Source organism: Rousettus aegyptiacus, unplaced genomic scaffold, assembly GCF_014176215.1.
Source record: "Rousettus aegyptiacus isolate mRouAeg1 unplaced genomic scaffold, mRouAeg1.p scaffold_m13_p_6, whole genome shotgun sequence".
Taxonomy (NCBI): Eukaryota; Metazoa; Chordata; class Mammalia; order Chiroptera; family Pteropodidae; genus Rousettus; species Rousettus aegyptiacus.
The window spans coordinates 68,682,463-68,693,103 of record NW_023416309.1 but is presented as its reverse complement, the minus strand read 5'-3'; the positions used below and the strand labels follow the sequence as shown (position 1 = coordinate 68,693,103).

The 10,641-nt window shown below is 36.2% G+C and overlaps 1 pseudogene; it reads right to left on the bottom strand.

Moving 5' to 3' along the window:
• Window positions 1-10,244: 10,244 nt before the first annotated feature.
• On the bottom strand, window positions 10,245-10,363 carry LOC118604145 (annotated as a pseudogene).
• Window positions 10,364-10,641: the final 278 nt, after the last annotated feature.

The following is a 10,641-nucleotide window of genomic DNA, read 5'->3' as shown; positions in this document are numbered from 1 at the left end:
TTTTAACCGCTGTAGGTTCTTCGCATACACACACACACACACACACACACACACACACACACACACATATTTAAAATAAATTTGTCAATTTCTAGGGAAAAGTCTGTTATTTTGTTCTGAATTGCATTGACTATGTCAATACATGCAAAATTAATATCTCAACAATAGTGTCTTCTGAACCATGAAAGATGTACATCTTTTTATTTACTTTGGTCTTCTTTCATATCTCTCAGATTTACTTTGTAGTTTTCAGTGTACAGATTCTTTATATCTTTTCTCAGATTTATCACTAAGTATTTCAGATTCTTATATTATTGAAAATGACATTTATTAGTTAAATGTTCTATTGTTTATTGCTAATTTATGGAAATATATTTAATGTTGTGTATTAATCTTATATTCTGCAACCTTGCCAAACTCACTTATTAGATTTGTTAGAAAATTTTTGCAGATTTCACTGGCTTTTCTACATCGATAATCATTTTTCTGCATATATAGTTTTATTTCTTTCTCTGTAATCTTGATGCCTCTTCTTTCTTTTTCTGGCTTTATTGCATTGGCTAGAACATTCAATATGATGATGAACAGAAATGAAGAGAAAAGAAAACTTTCTTCCTAACCTTAGGGAAAACATTTAGTTTTCACCATTAAGTATGATATTGGCTATAGGTTTTTCAGATGCCATGCTATTCCAATGTCCAGAAAGTGTGTGTCTGCGTGTGTGTGTGTGTGTGTGTGTGTGTGTGTGAGAGAGAGAGAAATTGACATTAAATTTTGTAAAATGTTTTCCATGTTGATATGATCATATATATTTTTTATTTTTTAGAGTGTTGATATAGTGAATTACATTTATTGATTTTTGACTGTCAAAACAACTTTACATTCTGGGGTAAAATTCACTTATCATGATGTATAATACATTTTATATATTGTTAAAGTAATGTTTGAAATTTTTGCATCTATATTTGTGAATGACATAGATCTGTAATTTTCTAGAGCTCTCTTTAAGAAGTTTTGGATCTCAGCCTAGCAAGATTTGTATGTGTGTGGGATGAGAGGGGAGTTTCTTTCTTGCGCAATCTATCTGAGCTCTAGGGATAGAGGGTATTCCTTATCTACTATTCTTATATCCTGTACTTTTCTTTATATATTTTACTAGCCAATTGTTTGTTACTCCAATGACCAGTAATAGTGATTCTTTATAACAAACTTTTTTCATTCAATTAACTAGTAGATTTTGTAATCTAAGTTACAATTACTCAACTCTGCCATTGTTGCATGAAAGCAGCCATATTCAATACCAAATAAATGGGTGTGGCTGCATTCCAATAAAACTTTATTTACACACACAAAAAAAGTCTGCTGATATTTGGTTTAAAAGACAACTATGATATGTTTTATGACCTAAAGAAGAAAAACCAAGTGTACACTTTCCTTTTTACTTCAGGTTTATTTACCAGATAAGTTTTTCTCTGTTGAAAAGACCAAGAATCTGATAGACAGCTAGAGATAGGCAGCTCGAGAAAAAGCAAATAGCACAGCCCTGGGGAGCCAGGATCTATCCCTTACAAATAGAGGTGCCCAAGCATAAAGGTAGGCTCTGTTCTTTCCCTCTATACTCATTCCCATCACTTTAGTGACTCTCAAGGCCACTTGAAGGACTTGAATTATAGGACCTTTGGATAATACCTTTAGATGTTGAGTTGGTACAATAAGAGCACAAATCTAGCTTTGAATTATGGCTCATAAATATACGAGCTGTGTAGCTTTAAGTAGGTTACCAGTTACCAGAACTGTCTGAGCCTAAATTTCCTACATGTAAGCCGACTATAGTAATGGCAACTCTTCATAGTATTTCTAAGGATAAAATAAGTGAATGAGTTAAAATCCTCTACACATACAGTAATCTCCTCTTACTTGCAGTCTTAGTTACCCTCAGTCAACAGTGGTCCAAAAACATTAAATAGAAAATCCAGAAACAAACAATGCATATATTGTAAATTGTGCCATTCTTAGTAGTGTGATAAAATCTCACATAGTCATACTCTGTCCCGCCGGGACATGAATCATCCATTTGTCCAGGGTCTTCATGTGGTTTATGCTCCCTGCCCATTAGTCATTTAGTGGCCGGCTCAGTTACCAGATCTACTGTCATTGTATCATAGTGCTTGTGTTCAAATAACCCTATTTTACTTAAAAGTAGTCCCAAAGTGCAAGACTAGTGATGCTGGTAATTCGGATATGCCAAAGAGAAGCGCTTTCTTTAAGTGAAAAAGTGAAAATTCTTGACTTAATAAGGCATTTTGTCATCTCACATTATCACAAGAAGGATGAGTACAGTACAATAAGATATTTTGAGAGAGAAAGGGACCACATTCATATAACTTTTATTACAATATATTGTTATAATTTTTCTATTTTATTATTAGTTATTGTTGTTAATCTCTCACTGTGCCTAATTTGTAAGTTAACTTTATCATAGGTGTATATGTATAAGAAAAGAGTATTTAGAGGATTTGATACTATCTTTGATTTTAGGCATCTGCTTGGGACCTTGGAATGTATCTCTGATGATAAGGGGAGTTACTGTAACAAAAACTTTAACAAATATTGTGTTGTCAACCTTTCAAACACACATACACAGATACATGAGGCCTATTCTTTCCCTTTGTTTTTGGCTGGCTTTTTGAGAAAAGATCTGATTGCTCCTTTACCAGCTATTTTTGACTAGTTGTTCTCTCTCTTCCACCTCACAGCAGATCAAAACTAGTCCTAAGACTACTTCCTGAACTCCTTTGCCTGAAGCAAATACATAAAAGCCCCATTAAAATTTTATTTTTAAGATGCTTACTACTGGCCCAAGAGTAGAATATTATGATTAAAAACTGTATGAAGAAAAATTAAATCTTACAAATAACAGAACTGTCTTTTGTGTAGATTTGAACATAAGTGGAGTAGATCTTTTTATTAATTTCATTTACGTGAACTTTCCCCAACATTTTATGTATATTTTAATCCTGAAAGGAAGCTCTTGAGTTCTTGTGGCTTTGTTCACTTTCTACATATGTATGAATGTATACATGCATTTATGTGTATTTATATTATATTATATTTTAGGATTTGTTTCTGAAGTTATTGAGAGTAAGTTATAAACAACTTAAAACTTTACTCCTAACTACTTCACAATATATTAAAAACTCATATTCTCCTACATAATCACAATAGAAACCATTCTTATAAAATTTAACATTGCTAATCCATGCTGTTAATATTCACATTTCCACAATCCTCCCCCAAATATTCTCTTTTGCTTTTTTTCTTTTGATTTCAAATATTTAGTTTTTTCATTTTTGGGGTATTGGCCCTCAGTGGCACACATTTATTTTGCTCACGGTAAGAACCAATTTGTTCCTTAATTGGACTCAGTGTTATGATGTGACCCTAGTTCTTTATAGAGAGGCTAACTCATTCATAGAGTGCAGATCTGCCTCTGGCTCCCACCGACTTCCATTGCCAGGTATCAGTCAGATTTTGCGTTATTTTTAAATTCAATTTTACCATTTTCCAAGTACTCAGCATTTCTCTGAGTTTATATTTTATTAACAAGCTATCGGATTATTTTGCTTAAAAAAAGAAAGAAGAAAAATTAATGTTTTCTCTTTAAAGGGTAACAGACACAAGAGGGTGTCCTTAGGAGCAAGAGAACAGCACTGGCTAACTTAAAAGAAGCTTTGATTTGTTCCTTTTCTACAACTGTCAGAACACTCTTTTCTGAGAAAAATGTTGACAAAAATTGCTTTTTGTCCTGTTTCATATATGACTTGTGACATACAAACAGGAGTAATCACTTCAATTGTTGAGGCTCTGAAAGGCAATTGAGCTGACCAGAGTCTGATTTCCTCAGGGATGGCTTTCGGAGCAAAAGGTCACCAGCAGAAACAGTAGCTAAAGGCTTAGCCCCTGGCTATTTTCCATCCTATGTGGGTAATTTGCCAAAGTAAACTCTTTTAGATGGATGAGTTCTCTCCCCAGTCGCTTTCCCTCTAGTGTTAGCTGGTAATGTCATCCTAGCACAGATAATGGAGGTCTGTCTCCCGAACCCCAAAGTAAGAACTACTTACAAACCTAAATACAAGAATCACCCCTATATTGTCAAATCTCACAGGTATGGTATAGCCCCAGTGTAGAGCTGTCTTCTCCCTCCCATTGTAACTTTGGAACTATACTTCACACAATTTCTACAGTTCTTATGAAGCATATTCTTGATTTTTTTTTTTTTTAATTTTGCTATATAGTTTGGAGGATTGCAGAGGGATATACGGAAAGGAGTTTCCAGATTGAGTAGCTTCTGTCTTCTCTGCCCTATTTCTGAATTTCTCATTGTCTCTTTCCAAAAGAGAAAATTTTATTATGTTCTTATCTAAAACAATTCTGCTCCATCCAGCTTCTGAATTTAAATTTGTCTATATCCACCAATAACGGTGCTTAGCAAATAAAATCCTTTTGCTTCTATGGGAACAATTATTTTTTAGTGACAAACCAGTAAAGCAGAAAACCCGACATTTTCCTTAATAGAGTTAGGACCTCTAAGTTTTAAGAGATGGAAATTCCAGCCCCAACCTAACCTGATTCAAGCTGGAGAAACTTGGAGGTGGAGCTAGCTTTAGGCACAGTTTATTTCAAGGTTCCAGTCACATGACTAGAACCTTTGGGTCCTATCCAGGTCTCTAAGTGGTAGTCCTTATAGCTTTAGGCTCCTATGAAATAGAGGAGTTGATTCTCTCATAGATCAAGGGAAAACCTCAGCACTAAGAATTGTGGGCTCTGTTTATTTGACTTGTGTTATGCCCATCCTGGAACGAGTCAATATGTGGGGAGAGAGGGATATGAGCATGGGGGAAAGATATGCTACTGCCCTAGTGTAGGTCATGCTCTCCCATGAAGGCAGAGTCAACTTTACATGAGCTGAGAATAGACATAGTTCTTCTAAAAGGAAATTGAAATCAAGTGGTGAACACGTGCTCAGTGGTAAAGCAGCAGATATCTACCACAGTAAGTAGTATAAAGTAAATCAGACACAGGAATTATATCCTATGTATGAAAAATTAAGCTGACCTGTTTCTCTCGGCTGCTGACACTGGTCTATCATCCTGACTCTGGGGTGTCATCAACACAAGCTAGGCAGTTGGTTTTGACTCCAAGGTATGTGTCTCATGTTCACAGGGGGTCATCTCCAGTTATCTCAGTGCTCACTTCCCCAACAGCCCAGTGGCAACACTCACAGACTTTGCTCCCCTAGTATGGCATAGAGACGGTTCTCATTCTTCAGGGTTAAGAAGACCTGCCCCATTTTTCTACCCTAGAACCTTTTCCCTCTGAGATGAAGCACTGTGTGAAATCAGATTCATCGAGGAACAGTAAAAATTTCCCCTCGCTATCTTTAGTCCTATGATTTTTATTTTAAACTTAGTAATAGAACTCATATCGTATATTGTTCAAAAGCCATTATTGTTGCCATTGTCTGTTACTACTCGTACCATTATTATTACTATCATTGTTGCTGCTAGTGTTGTTGTTAAAAATGGCAATCTACTAGAAGTCCATAAATAGGAGCTAGAGAATGCTAATTTGACCATGACTTCCAATATTATCTAAGACAAAGAGACAACATCTCTGGCAAACCAAATCATCAAACACTGATGTGTTTGAAATGGCTTCTGAGGGGCATGGACTTGGTACATTCTAACATGAGTATTCTGTTCAACTAAAGGCTTTGGTCCAATAAATTGATATGATGCTTCACAGAGCTGTCTCTTCTAAATCTCTCTGAAGTACATTGTTCCCCAGAGTCTAATGATACCTGGAAAACTGCCTAATTATGCCAAAATTGAAATAGCCTTTGAGTTTTTGCCCTTTGATTTCATTTCCGAAAATTGATTATTTTAAACATTGCATCTACTGCCGGTGTTGGTCTTATGGCTTCCAAGAAGTTCTTTAGTGTTTGATTATGACTTCTTTGATGTTTATAATAACCTGATGCTTGAATGTTTTGTTAACAAAATACTGTCTGGTTTTTGAATCTAGAGAATGGGGGTTTTACCAGGCTGATATCTAATGAAAAAGCTTTCCCTCCAAATCAATTTTGCCTGATGATTGACTCTATTATTTAAATTTTGTGTGACTTTTGATACATTAAGGAGGAATCCCTGGAAAATATAAGTTATGATTATCATATCAAATTAATAAATCCTCGTGCTGAGCAGATGCTGGCTGTTATTTTATCTATTTCTATAACTGCATTTAAAGGGCAGTAAGTGTTGTTATTATGGGGTTATTTTATTTGGCTCTCTTCATCAATTCCAGACATAATACAATAAATTTTAAAGATACATTTTTATGGTGTTGCTTTTGGGACTGAGAAAGTTATTGTTTTACATGAGACTCCTTGAAAGGATGATTTGGTGTTAATGATAATGGCCTTTGAAATGTTCTACATTTGAGAACATTCCCATTTAAAGCTATGTCCTTTAAGTCACTCTTTCAGCTTGTACCATCACTCTAGGAAAACGGCACATTAAACTCCATGACTATTATTATCACTAGTCTCATTTTATCTGAACACTTATTCAGAGCCAACACAACCCAGAATGTGCAATGACAAGGAATGTTCTGTCTCACTTTCTGAGTCAGCTGACAGGGGCTTCCATTACCCATTAGTCTCCAAGCTCTCTTGGCAATTTCTAGGTCAGGCCATATGATTGATTCATGTCATTATACAAAAACACCAAGTCATCAAGCCTTTTCGCTGTGTTGCAAAGCAGTTGTGTAGATGTGAGAAGGGACCCAGAACTGTTGTTTTCACTAAGGAGAAACAAACACAAGCTCTCCAGCAAACCTAAAAATACCCATGAAAATGGAAAGGTGACAGCATAACCCAAGAAGTACATAGGTTAAGACAGCCCATGTATAACTTATATTGGAAACTTAAAAAGAATAAGAAAACCTCCAGCTAGACACTTCAAATTAAATAACTACTGGAACCTGGTAGATGATGCAAATGAGAGATACAGACCCATTGTGAGAGGTGGGTATAATTAGGGACTGGAGATGGCATCCCCAGTAACAGACAGGTAGATTCTGTCTGCAACAATGATTCTAGCTATTGGCATCCCAGTGTGGCCAGGTATTTTAAGTTTTGAAGAGAAAATCAAATCTCAATTTTCATAGGAAGTCTAATTTTAAGATATCTTAAGAAGTGTGTGTGTGTGTGTGTGTGTGTGTGTGTGTACACATTTATGTATAAATATTAATAAATGTACCTGGGGCCATTATTATATGATCTCCACTTTGAAAAGGACTTAGGTACAAGTTTTGGAAAGTTGGAATTCTGATACAAGTTTTATGAGAAATAAAGGTAAGATACTAGTGGTAAATAAGATTTATCTCTGGGTAAGGAAGTGACTTTTTATTTCTGGTTGTTTAAGAAAGTTCACACTTCACATTTTAATTGTGCCCACATTCAACCTTTTGTAATTCATTTCTAAAAAGGTGACTTTTATTTTTAAAGAAATGTGGTAAATAGATAATGGAGGCAAGCTGACTACTGTGTCTTTCCCTCGACTATCAATAAAATAACATCTAAGGAACAGAACAAAAAAGAGAAAAATGAGGGCGAAGAAACACAAACAATGGTGTCTTTGTAATTCCAGTGTCTCCGTATCTCCAGAGATCTCTAAATGTAAAGGATCAGTGAGGTGGCAGCTATTTGCTTGCTTATCAGCTCCTCTTTCTAGAGTCACCAGGGAAAGTGCCAATGTATAGGAGGCTGCAACACCTGTTTCCCTCTCTTAGGCCTCACTCCAGTCTTAGCAGGATGATCATTTTAGGAAGGGACTTTGCCACTTTCTCTGCTTGCCAAGGCCCTCTGGGCGCAAGGGGCTCCCACAGCTGTACAGCAGATACCTTGAAACCCCCCTACCTCTGCCCCCATGAGTTAGTTCTCTAGGAGTAGCAGAAAAGTGGAAAATACCATCTTTCTTTCCAGTGTATCATATCATCATGGGCCTTCCTGGTTGAAATGGCCCCTGTGAATTTTGGCATCTCTTTCTACTCCACTATTGTGATTGTATCACAGAGCATCTCAGCTAAGCCCAACCAAGAACTGCGTCTGTTGGCATGTAATATGTGATAAACGGGAATTTTGGTTTTGACAAAAGGAGGAATGAAGCTGGGTCTCAGGTACTGTGGAAGGGAGGGAAAGAAGGAGAGGCTCTAGCTGACCCTCACAGAGTAAGAAGTGATGGCAATGACTAACCATAAAACACACTTGATTCTTTACATCTATTTTCCTGTTTTGTTTTCATGTTAACTCATAGGTTGACATTCCAACTTTTAGTATTTGTATGAAACGCAGGTTGATTAACTTTAGCTTAGTCTTATGCTGGAGGAGGAGCCTCGATCCTCCTTGTCAGACATCTTTCTCCACCCACCAACCCCGCTGCCTCCAGAAGAAAGACGGTCAAAGATTATTATACTTCGAATGGGCGAGACCTCAGAAATCGGATGGCACAAAGTTTTGGTAACCATATTGTAAGAGGAATAATAACACACTACATGGTCCCCAGAGGAGAGAGACCAAGAGACTCAAAACTAAGCCTTCTAAGGGCTAGCTGAGATGAGCGAAGACTTTAACCTCAGAGTCAGAGGGATTATAGGAAAGGAGAATGTGATCCTTTCTTGAAATACTTGTAGTGGGATTCAATGTCACTGTGATTGTAGAGTATGCATAAATAGTACTTACAGAGAAACTTTTCAGGTTTTTTTTTTCTTTAACAGATGAAGTTTCAGGCATGACTAGTAAGTTCCACATCCTAAAATACTTCCTAAAATATATTCAAGTGCATCTAGTTAATTACTTTTCAGGGATATTTTAGAGCAATTTCTCAAAATGTGGTTCCCAGACCAGAATCATCATTATTACCTGGGTCCTTGTTAAAAACACAGATTCTCAGGCCTCTCCTCACACCTGCTGAATCAGAAATTCTGGAGGTGGCCCCAGCTCTTTGCATTTTAGCAAGCCCTTCTATTGACACTGATCCACACTGAATTTTGAGAGCCACCACAACAGTCTATATCTGCATGTCTCTCCTGCCCTCTAGACAGTAAACTTCTTACCTCATGCTTATGTCATCTATGTTTATCACAGTGCTTGGGATGTGACAGGTACACCTTTCTTAATTGTTTGATAAACAAATATATTAACTGGGAAGGAGAACACTTCTGCAGACATAATTTTGAGCTGTGGTCCTTAAAGCACATGAATCATATAAAGATGGAATGCTTGTTAAAAATATAATTTTTAGATACCTGCCCCCACCCTATTTCACTACCTACACATGTACCTATGGAATCCAAATCTCTGGGATGGGATCTTGGAATTTGAATTTTAATTACTTAAATAACTACATGAATTTCACTCTTTAAAAATTTGTATTTCTATGGAATAAGTAATAAATACATCTATATGGTACAACATTCAAAACATACTAATGAGAATTCACAGAAGAGTAAGTCTTCCCACTACCCTGTATCCACCTGCCCAGGTCTCCTCCCACAATGAAATTACAGGAAGCAGGGTTTGTTTTGTTTATTTATTGTATATTCTTTCAGACACCTTATTTAAACTTACACACATAGGCACATTTAAACATACACACACATATGCACACACTATACAAAAGACTGTATAGTCTCTTCTGTCCATTGATTTTTTTCCCTCTCAAACTTATATCTAGTATGTACATTCAAAGAAATTCACCAAGTGATTCTTTTTACTGTTGGTGGAGATGTAAATTGATGCAGCCACTATGGAAAACAGCATGGAAGTTCTTTTAAAAAATTCAAAATAGAACTATCATATGATTTAGCAATTCCACTTCTAACTCAAGAAGATATTTGCACCCATACTTATTGGCTATTATTTATAATAGCAAAGACATGGAAACAACCTAAATGCAAACAAACTTTTGAGATTACTTTTTTGGACTTTTGGACAGAATTTGAAAAACGTGTTTTCATAAGTAAATTATGTAGTCTTTAGATAATTCTAGTTCAATTTTAGTTCATTCTCCATCTAGGACCTTACAAGTTAATGAGCTACTATTTAATTAATGCTTATTTTTAGATTCTTATTTATTTATCTATTTATCTATTTATTTATTTGTTTGTTTGTCTGTTTGTTTTTACACCTACAGCACCCAGTCTTCCTAGGTGGTCTCCCATCCAAATACTAACCAGGCCCAACCCTGCTGAGTAGCCAAGATCAGACAGGATTGGGCGCATTCAGGGTGGCATGCCCATAGACTATTCTTAGATTCTTAGTTTGTGTATCTGTCATGTGTCTCCCTTGAGTGTGGGAAAACCACTTATGAGATGAGACTAGATCTCTTCTTTCTCTTCAGACCCAATAATTAAAGCAGTAGTGCCTGGCACATGGTTGACATTTAGTAAGTGAGTATTGAATGAATAAGTAAGTGTGTAGCATGTGTGGCTGACTACCAGTGGTTGGTTTTAACTGAGTTGTATGGATGTGTTGGCCTACCAGTCACAGTAGTGAAGTTTGGGTCTTGTGAGGGACACAAA